This window comes from Rattus norvegicus, chromosome 17 (genome assembly GCF_021556685.1).
Source record: "Rattus norvegicus strain SHRSP/BbbUtx chromosome 17, alternate assembly SHRSP_T2T, whole genome shotgun sequence".
NCBI lineage: Eukaryota > Metazoa > Chordata > Mammalia > Rodentia > Muridae > Rattus > Rattus norvegicus.
In genome coordinates this window covers 40,898,222-40,909,260 of record NC_141550.1, presented here as the reverse complement: position 1 = coordinate 40,909,260, position 11,039 = coordinate 40,898,222, and the positions used below count along the sequence as shown (strand labels likewise).

The window sequence follows — 11,039 nt, the reverse complement described above, 5'->3', positions numbered from 1 at the left end:
TGTCAGTTACATTCTGTTGTCCCAGGGTTAGGACCTTCTGCTATCTGTAGCTGAGGTTTTACAGCAAAGGCTGCTCTAGGGTTTAACAATAGACCAGCAAGCTGCACAAGCGTGAGAGGGACCGAAGCTGTCATCAGGACTCTCTTCTCCCATCTTCCGCCCTCTTCCTTTCAGACCCACAAATAACCCAGACTCTACTCTGTCCTTTAGATCAATGAGTTTAGCTTCCACACGAGAAGCAACCATAGTGTATGTATCTAATGTTTCCAAATGATGGGGCAGAAGAGTGTGACCGTGAGCTTGCTTAAGGACTACTGCCTTATCGTAAGGCTTTTTAACATAGGCTGCACTTCTAGATTGAGTGTTGCATTGGAAGACACGAGCACACGTGATTAGTATATTAAACAAGTGTTCTGGTTCATTTGTTTGGAAACGGGTCTCACTCTGGAGTCCAGGTTGGCCTTGGTGTTGAGGCGACCTTCCTTTCTCAGTCTCCAGAGTGCTGGGATCGCAGGCCTGGGTTCCTGCCTCCAACTAGCGGAAATTCTTGTGTCCGTGGATTCTTTGTGTCACATTGACTGTTTCCAAATAAGCAATGGTTTTGCTAAACCATTGGAAACGGTTAGGAAAAGGAAGATCAGTCCACCTGCAGGAGGAGCTCCTGATATCTCCACTAGAAGAAAGCTGCATCTTGTGTTTTCCTTTCTGAGATGGAAAACTCAGGTTGTGATCGTCTCTAGCCCAAAAGGGAAAATGCAATTAAAGCCTTAGTACTAGAGGTGTAACAGGCCCAGGACTCAACAGTCTCCATGGTGTAAGTATCATTCAAGCTGCTAGAACTGAAACAAAGGCCTAATACATCAAGACCACAGTTCTGGGAAAGTCTAAATGTACTAACCATCTTGAGTTTTGGCTTCTGTAGTTCTGCTTCTGGTTAATTGTTCTTGTTAACTGAAGTATATCAACCCAGAACATGAGTTTTGTGCTTAAGAACTGACCCAGAGAAAGAATACCCAGTATAGTTGCGCAGCCAAATAAAGACTTTCTATTGGCTTAAACCCATGTTTAAGAAGTCTTCTCTGGTCCATACCCCACAACGAGAAGCACCTGTGAGAATTCCCACACAGATGCTCTCTTGCTTACTGCAACTGCATACTTTTTAACAGGGAGTTTGAAAAGGGTCCAAAACTCACTGTCCAATTAAAAAAAAAAAAAAACCTCTTTTTGAAATAAGGATGATGAGCACAGTTTACAAACCTTCTGCTTATGAGGGATAGTTCCAATAAGGGTGATGGATGAGGCCAAAGGTTTGTCTTTCTTTATATGCACAGGGCCTTGCAAAGACATTAAATAAGGGAAATGCATTTCAAGAAAAATCTCAGACATAGGCAAATAGGTTGGAAATGGCCTCGGTTTTATGACTATATGGAAATAGTTTCTCCAGGGCTGGAGGGAAGGGCTGGGTCTGAAGTATGAGGCTGGGGGCTTGGAGAAGCAGAGTGATGCGTCAGCATGCAGAATAAAATAGAGACCACATGTCAAAGGCCCTCTTTTTCTCCTGGGGAGAGATAACTAGCATAAAACCTCCATTCTGAGGGATGATGACAGAAGTAATCTTGGATTCGTGGAGGTTGACAAAGCTTTCCAGGTGAGGCTCAGAGGGACGGCAGAGCCTTCCGAATCTTGACAGTGTGTGCAGAAAATGTCCACCTACCCACACTGTTTACAGGCAGTAGAATGTTCCTCTATAAAGACACTCCTACTGTAATTAGCTTAGCCTGTCCCCTTGTTCAGCTGTATATAGTAACTATGCCCCTTGTTAATCTGTATTCAATAATCCCACCCCTGTATATAATAAACAGGCTAAACTTTTCAGATGCTATGGCTTTTCCATCAGCGAGCTCAGAGCACCCAACCCCAGCTTCTCTGTGTTTTTTGTGCCTGTCATTTCTTCATTCTTTCATTACCCCTAGTCAGGGTTCAGGACCCCAAGTTGTGCAAGGATTCAGTACCACAAATGACCAATGACTTCAGACATTCACTATTTGCCAAGAAGCTGGGAAAGACAGCTAAGCTGGGTCTCTGTTACAGTCATCGTTGTCAGGGTCAACATCACACTCATTTTCTGTCTTTAATAAGTCTTTAAAAATAATTTCTTTTTTTTGCACTAATTACAGGCTGACTGGACCCATTTATTAGTTTTTCAAAATGCTGTCGTAGACCTGATAGATGTACTGAGAGACTTCAGGGGCTCTACACTTGAGCAACAGCGTATAATTGGGGTTTCCTGGCTGGATCCGCAGCTCTGCCAAAATCCAAATGCCATTAGTGAGCTTCAGGGACTGGTACAGCATGTCCCGCCCTTCCACATTCCTCCTGGCGATAGTGTAAACACTGTCGTTTTGCAACTTGCTGGAAACTGTGTCAGCATTTAAATGACACTCCTTAATCTGAAATTGGAACTCATTTTCATTGGGAATATCCTTCCACATCGCAAGGAAGACCTGGCGTTCCATTTTGCCATTTTCTACAAAAAGCACATTGAGTGGGATGAGGCAGCTGAAGTAGAAGACATCAATATTGTTTTTAACAGACACCTGCAAGTTATTCAGAGGTTCCATCTTCATGGGCCCAAGGTGTTGAGAGGCAGAGACACATCAATGCTCTGGTTTGACATCAGTGGAGTATGTATGGCCAAGGGAGTGCTCAGGATGACACCGAAGCTATTCTTGTTAAACTGGATGGCAAAATCCGTCATGTGCTGCAGGGCTTTGTTGGTGAAGTTCATTTCCATATAGATGTGCCCTTGGAGGTGAGTAAACGTCCCCGAAATCTCCAAGCCTTTAGCCTTAAGAGCAGGTAGCCAGACCGCCGTAGGAGCCACATGTCCGCCAGGTACCATGCTTATCCCAGTGGAAAGCTCAAACAGGTCATTCAGACCACTGCTGACCACAGCAGGAGTAGGTGAAGGAGCGAAGGTTGCAGGCACTGATGACGGGATGAAGGACTGTCCTACTGCCGGACTTCCTCCAATGCCCCCGCCAAGGTCACTGCCAAGCAGGCTATCCAGTCGTCCTCCTAAAAGATCCATTGCTCCCATCTGCATGGAGGACACTTGCAGGACATTCACTGGGGGACCCAGGTCAAGATTTAAAAGATCCCCCAGAAGGTCACCTTGAGAGGGGATGACCTGAGGCTGTTCCAGGTTGGTTGCAGTGGTGGTGCCAACAGGGCTATCACCCGCATCAGTGCTCCCATGGTGAATTGGCAAGTGTTTGCGATGAATGCCATGGCTCCCTTCCACAAAACCATTTGGAGGTTTATGGTACACGGAGGCCAAAGAACCAATATGGCAGATGAGCTCATCCAGGAGGGTAGGTTCAATGAGGTCTGTTTCCTCAGAGATCAATGGCTTCTCAGACAACACTACTTCTTTGGCTGTCACAGGGTCAGTTGAAAGAAGGCGCCAATAAATATAACCCCGATCTCGAAGGTCAGGATTATCAGAATCCTGTGTGGTCAAGCTCAAGACCTGTTGGACCAGCTCCTGTGTTCCTGATGGCTTCTTGAGAAACAGTTTCACTATGGCGGTAAGCAGCATGAGCTGCACCTGGGTGCTGTCATCGTGAAAACCTTCCAGGAAGCTCTCTAGTAACTCATCGGTGTTATCAATTCTTTCAGCATACTCTCCTACAATCCAAATCATAGCCGCTCGGGCATCGGGTTCATCCAAGGAGTCCAAGTTCTCACACAGCGTGGCGATAATGCTCTCATACTTGTTGGGGTATTTTCGGAAGATGTCCCTGATGACCACAATTGCCTCTTGAACCACATAATTTACTTTGGTCTGGATTAGATCGAGCAGTGTGCTTACACAGCGTTCTGCTGTCTGCTCCACTTTGATGGCACACCGTCCAATGGCCCTCACAGCTTTGCGAACAAAGTCCACATCAACTTCAGTGGCATATTCCTTCAGTTCTGCCAGAACCTGAGCAATGTTGGCTTGGGATGAAAGACGAATCATGATGTCTAACTTCTCTAGTTTAATATAGATAGGATCATTGTACTTCACAAAGAAGACCTTGATTTCCTGCTTCAAGATTTCAGGCCTTTTCTGGACAATTAGGTTGATGTTCCTCAGGGCAACATACTGCACTTCTGGCTCCCCAGAGAGCACAGTGACAAGTGGAGGCGCTAACTTCTTTAGCAGCATATTGTAGTAGTCAGATCCTTGGGTAACCATTCTAGAAACTTCATTAGAACTTTTACTGCTGAAAGCACCACTGCAGAATTGGCATGAGAGAGGCGAGGCGTCACTCGCTCACAGATGCTCTGAGCTTCCCGGTCATCTTTAGGGTTGTAATTAGACAGGCAGTCCAAGATGAAAATCTGGCCCCACTCGGTGCACTCATTCAGGGCTGTGAGCAGCTTATTGATATTCTGAGGGTTCACATCAAGTAAGTTGCTGTTTGGGTGAGACTCACTGATCTCAGACAATGCTGCTACAGCATTAGCCACAACCATTGGGTTTGAATCTGCTATGAGATCCCGCAGAGAATCCAGAAGTCCCTGATCTTCCACCATCTGGGCATTGATATCATGGAGTTTTGCCACGCATACTGCTGCTGTTTTCTGAACATAGGGGTCTTCATCCTTCAAGCACTTGCAGAGGGGTTCACAGAGATACTCTGTAATCTTGTCCACCCGGATGCATCCCATGGTTCTAACTCCCAAGGCTCAAATCAAAGGATTGGGATCTTCACAATCCTTCACAAAGCTGTTAACAGCTATGATGGCCATGTCTGACTGACCCTTGGCATAGTTCATCAGATAGAGGTACACAAGCTTCTTTAGGTCCAGGTTGTCAGTCTGCATAAAGTTCACCACATCTGGGAAGAGAGAGCTCAGATCCTTCCCCACAATCATAGCAATCACTCTCTTCACAGCCTTCTTCCTCTTTTCTTTCTTTTCATTGTTGAGTTCAGCTTTTAATTCAAAGATTTCTCCCTTCTTATTGGTTGTGAAGTACTTGGAGTCAGTCATGATTCTGGATCTTCAGCATGAACCAGAGGCAAGGGTGGGATGGCGGTGGCAGTCAGAGAGCACAGCCGGGAAGGTGGTGTAATGGTTTCCTGCCCATCACGATTCTCTCTAGATCTAAGACACTGCGCAAAACCCAATTTGCCAGGGACAAAGATCTAAACATAATTTCTTAACATTGTAAAGAGAGTTCCTGTTATAAACAAGTCAGTCTCTCTATCTGCGCGCGCGTGTGTGTGTGTGTGTGTGTGTGTGTGTGTGTATCAGGATGATTAATATTTATATCCTGAAGTTCCATGTACTGAAACCTTGCTTCCTCGGTAGGTCAAAGTTCAAATAAGGGAGGCTCTTTAAGAGGTGGGTCCTGGTGAGAGGCCCTTAGTCAACACTCCCTTCAGAAGAGAGTGAAGTCATGCCTTTGGGACACTAGTTAGTTCTTTTGAGGGGGTGGTTTTAAAAGAGCAAGACAGAATTGGGCTGTAGCTCAGTGGCAGTGACTTCCCTAGCATGTGCAAGGTTCTGGGTTCTACTCCCAGTACTGTAGGAAGAGTGAGAGAGGGAGAACAAAAGAGAGAGAGAGAAAGAGAGAGAGAGAGAGAGAGAGAGAGAGAGAGAGAGAGAGAACACCAAAACTAAAACCACCCCTCCCACCACCACCCCTCAAAACCCAGCAAGATGGAAACTTCTCTGTTCACTCTGTTCCTGTCTCAGCTTGTTGACTCTTACTCCTGCACCAGACTGTTTTCAATGACATAATGCAGTCAGGGGCTATTATCAGAGCAATACAAAGCGTTCATTGGGCCATACTAATTTCTAAAACCAATAACTAGAAGAAGGAGGAGGAAAAGGGGAAGCAATAGGAGAAGGAGAAGAAGAAGACAGAGAAGAAGGAGAAGAAGAAGAAGAAGAAGAAGAAGAAGAAGAAGAAGAAGAAGAAGAAGAAGAAGAAGAAGAAGAAGAAGAAGAAGAAGAAAAGGGGCTAGAGAGATGGCTCAGTAGTTAAGAGCATGGACTGCTCTTCCAGAGGTCCTGAGTTCAATTCCTAGCAACCCCATGGTGGCTCACAACCATCTGTAATGGGATCAGATACCCTCTTCTGGTGTGCTGAAGACAGCAACAGTGTATTCATATACATAAAATAAATAAAAATAAATCTTTAAAAAACAAAAGAAAATCATTTTTATATATGATGCAGCCTTTGGTAGTTTGTCATTGTAACGAATGCTATTTTAGGTCCCACATACTTCTCACCCAGTTTCCCTGATTTTTAGCATCTTCAATACTGTGATTAAGAAACTATCTTTGGTAAAACATTCTTTTCAACTAAAAGATTTTCACATTTATAACAGTATTCCAGGGGCTGGAGAGAAAATAGGAGTGCTTGTTGCCCTGGGAGAGGACCAGAGTTTGGTTCCCAGACCCCATAGTAGGCAGGTCAAAAATGTTAGATCCCAACCCCTAAAATAACAATCTGGGCTTAGCTCAGGCCAGACTCTGACTGGAGTAAACACTCAGAATTCCTCAAAAATCCTGTAAAGTGGGTTTCTGTTTCCCAGGAAAATCCATTGCTCTCTTATCTGTCTCTATATCTATAGAGGTCCTTTAGTTCCCTCTTAACTCAAACAAGGTTCCAACAGTCTTGTCCCCACAGGACAATGGCAAAATTTCCTAAGATTTGTTCCTGATATCCTTTGGAGGCTGTGCTGAAATATGAATGGAAGTCTTAGGGTCTCCTTCTGGTCAACCCATGGTTGCTGGATGTAATGCTTTCTCATTCCTCCCCTGATTTGGGAGAAATCCTGACCAACTTCAGGCAGCAGGGTATTCCCAGCTGTTGGAGTGAGGGGGCCCCAAAGAACAGGGCTCAGTATGCAGGCTCATACTCTACTCCTCAAAGGACAGAAATTTCAGATCTAGTGCCTTCTTTTCATGAGGTGTTCTCATTTGCTAGCTATGACGTATACATTCTAGTCATAGCTATTTTTCTGACTCTGAGGCATGTGGGAAATTGCCGAAGGCAGATTCCATGATGTGAGGCAGGTCTTCAAGATGTGATTCTAGGAATTACCTCAGGTAATTCTCTTTCTGGTGTATCAGCCAGGTCTCCAGATCTAGAATTTTGGCTGTTGGCAGTTGGGGGAGGGGGATGTATTATTTTTATCAGGTAGGGTTTTTGGTTTTTCAGAAAAGGTCTTACGTAGTGGCCCAGACTGGCCTCAAACTCATTGTATAGCTAAAGATAGCCTTGAAGTCCTGACCTCCCTTCTCTACCTCTGAGTGTTAGGATCACAGGCGTGAGCTACAATTTTTGGCTTCATATAGATAGTTTAAAATGTCATGAAAAGTAAGGGGACCAATCTTACTTTTATGTTATTCTGCTAGCCTGTCACTAAAGACTAGCATCCTGAATGTTTGGGTGTATCTATGTCATTGCTGTCCAATAGACATTTCTGCCCTGATGGAAATGACCCCTCGTCCTAGGTGTTAGCCTAGTGTTACATATGCTTAGTAAGTGATAGCATGACTTTCTAGTTCAATGGTGTGTGTAGGCGTGTGCGTGTGTGTGTGCATGTGTGTGTGTGTGTGTGTGTGTGTGTGTGTGTGTGTGTACAAGTGTGTGTCCAGGTGTTTTCTATTGCTCTCTGCCTTACTTTTTGAGACAGGGTCTCTCACTTTACCTTCTGCTAGGCTGGCAGGCCAGTGAACTCAAGAGTTCTGTCTGTCTGCACCCCTGCCTGCCAGCACTGGAGCTGCAGATGTCCACCACACTCAACTTTTAATAGGATCTGGGGATCAGAATTCAGGTCCTTATACCTGAGTGCCAAACAATTAACTAACTGAAACATCTTACCAGTCCTTAGTTTAATTTTAGTGGGTTACATTTAAATTCGATTAGCCACATGAAGACCTAGCAACCATTTTGCCCCCTCTATTACCTAGCGCTTCCAGCCAGGTTCACCTCCCAAAGTTTCTAGGACTTCCTCTAAACAACACCACTTGCTGGAGACCATGAAGTCAACTACGACTGTCTGTGGGGCCTTTCACATTCAAACTGTATCAAGAGAACTACATTCATTCCTTTCCACAGACAGAGTCCCTAAGGATCCTCTTCCTTCCCATGGGAGACACCAAGCTTCCAGCGGGGCTGACACACTCAAACTCATGTAGAAACTATCTTTTCTTAGTATGCTTGGCTATATGAACCCCTTTGAGCACCATGGGTCTAGAGAATACATGTGAAATACTATATTCCATGCACTATTTTGCAGTTTTTCTGTCTTATTTTCTTGGGCATAGGGTAAGATGATCTTCTTTTAGCATATAAGAGCATGTATAGCACTTCTTACCAAGCATGACAAAAGTCGCAAATAAGGGCTGATTTACCAGAGGTCCCCAGTTCCCTGGTCAGGTGAACTGAGGCTTTAGGAAAGTTCTCCCAAGCTTGTATCCTCTATTGGCTCATCCATGACTCCCACAACATGCCAGGCCAGGTCTTCTGAGTACTGTAGCTGGCTGGGGGCAGGGTCATCTCTCCTGCTCTCTGTGCCTCCAGGCCAGGTCTCCCATGATGCTAAGGTGAGGGGTGAGACCAGTCCTGCACAGCCCTCAGACATCAACATATCCCTGGGCAGCAGCCCAGATGAGAGACAACTGCCTGACTTTTGGTGGTAACAGACCTCTCCTGCTGCGGGGCCACAGACACAGAAGTGACTGCCAGTGGCAGCACAGGCCAGGACCCCATCATGATCCCAGGTGGCATCACCAGCTACTCACTACCCTCAAGTCTCTAGTTCTGCCCCTCTTTTTTGTGGCTACATCCTGTTTCTCCTTCTTTTCCATTTTTCCACTACTTACTTGTTCCTCTTAGTGGTGCCTGGGGTCTCTGAGTGTCTGGGATTGTCTCAGGAGTGGTCTCAAGAGTGCTATGTCCCACTCATGCATTACTACACTGGACAGGGGTCATCTCAGGCACAATCTGCTCCCCAACTCCAGCCTGTGCACTAAACCAGTAGTCACCTCAGGCTAGATCCCTGACTGGGTCCTATAGTGTTGGTCTACTAGTCATCTCTGGCTTGCTCCTAGCCCAGCCTAACTGAGTGCCCCCATGAAAGGGTCATCTGTCTCAGGCTCATTGGGACATCAGGTCCCAGGAGGGGTTCTTCTAGTTTCCAACTTGTTCTCAATCCCGGGAGCCCATCCAGGTCTGCAAGGCATGGGAATGATGTCGTTTCAGGACAACTCCCTGTCCAGGTCCCTTGGTGTCAGTCTCTGGTTGTCATCTCAGGCTCCATTTTTTCCCCCAGAGAATCTTAGGCTACTAATCTTTCAGCTGTTCACAGGACAACCTCTCTCCTCTCTGCCACCTACTGACACACATTATATAGCAGCGACACCTGCAACACCTCTAGGGGCAGGTTATTTTTTTTATGTTAAGGCAGGGTCTCATTTTATAGCCATGGCTAGCTTGAAACTTACTATGTCAATCAGGCTGGCCTGAAACTAATATAAACCTAACTGCCTCTGCCTCTGCCTCTGCCTCTGCCTCTGCCTCTGCCTCTGCCTCTGCCTCTGCCTCTGCCTCTGCCTCTGCCTCTGCCTCTGCCTCTGCCTCTGCCTCTGCCTCTGCCTCTGCCTCTGCCTCTGCCTCTGCCTCTGCCTCTGCCTCTGCCTCTGCCTCCTAAGTTATGAGATTAAAGACATATGTTACTACACCTGACTTTATTTTTGCTTCTGGAGGCAGGACCTCACTATGTAGCCTTGATTGGCCTGTACTTACTGTGTAGCTCAGGCCAGCTTTGAGTTTACAGCAATCTTTCTGTCACTTCCTCTTGAATGACATGATCACAAATTTGCATGATCATATGCGGCCAAACATTCTTAATATTCTGAATAATTGTGACTCTTTCTTTTGTTTGTTTTGAAGCAGACTTCATGAAGCCACGACTAGCATCCAGGTCCTGATACCTCTGCCTCTATGTCCTGAGTGTTGGGGTTAGACATGCATAGCCACTATACAAGGCTTCCCATGGACATTTCTAGCTTTGGTTCTTCTTTCATTTCCTTTGTTCATCTTCTAATACAACCAATCGTGTGTGCCATTTGTCAAGTTCAGGTCCACAGTGGCATTTCCCTCTTCTCCAGACATGAGAATCACTCTGGGTAATGCCCAACAGTGTGTCATAGCCCATCCGTCCTAACACCAAGCAGTAGGAAAAGGAAGAATCGTTTTCTGGGCTTACTGAGTTACTGGGAAGGCCTACCATCACTTGGAGAATGTTGCCTTGGTGATAACCTGTGTAAAGAGGATGCTTTTGTGCAGAAAGTATCCTATCTTCATTAGGGTTTCTATTGCTGTGAGGAGACACCATGACCATAGCTACTCTTATAAAAGAAAACATTTAACTGAGGCTGACTTACAACTTCAGAGGCTTAGTACATTATTGTCATGGTGGGAACCACGGCAGCATGCAAGCTGACATGGTGCTGGAGAAGGGGCTGAGACTTCTGTGTCTTCATCTGCAGGCTGCAGAAGTAAAACCTTAACTAGGCCTAGCTTGAGTATATGAGGCATCAAAGCCTGCCCCCACAGTGACATACTTCCTGCAATAAGACCACACCTCCTAGTAGTGCCCCTTCCTATGAGCCAAGCATCCAGACACATAGGTCTATAGGAGCCATTACAATACAGAACACCATACACCCTGTGCTGGTTAATACAGGGTAGAATTGCCTTGGCAAAGGAAACCTCATCTGAGGGACTTCATCTACTAGATTAGTCAGTAGGAAGCCTGTGGGAAATTTCTGTAATGTAGGATTGATGCTGATAGACCCAGCTCACTGTGGATGGTACCTCCCTGGAGCAGGTAGTCCTGGGTTGTATAAGAAGGTAGGCTGACAAACACTAAGTAACAAAATGCCAATAATAGACATGAGAAACCTTCGTTTGAGTTGTTTGCTAGTCATTGATGTGCAAAAGAATCCCAAAAAATTACGGCTGG

The 11,039-nt window shown here is 45.7% G+C and overlaps 2 pseudogenes; both read right to left on the bottom strand.

Moving 5' to 3' along the window:
- Positions 1-2,163: 2,163 nt before the first annotated feature.
- Positions 2,164-5,192, bottom strand: Ap1b1-ps1 (adaptor related protein complex 1 subunit beta 1, pseudogene 1; annotated as a pseudogene).
- A 4,154-nt stretch (positions 5,193-9,346) lies between these two features.
- On the bottom strand, positions 9,347-9,456 carry LOC120098001 (small nucleolar RNA SNORA17; annotated as a pseudogene).
- Positions 9,457-11,039: the final 1,583 nt, after the last annotated feature.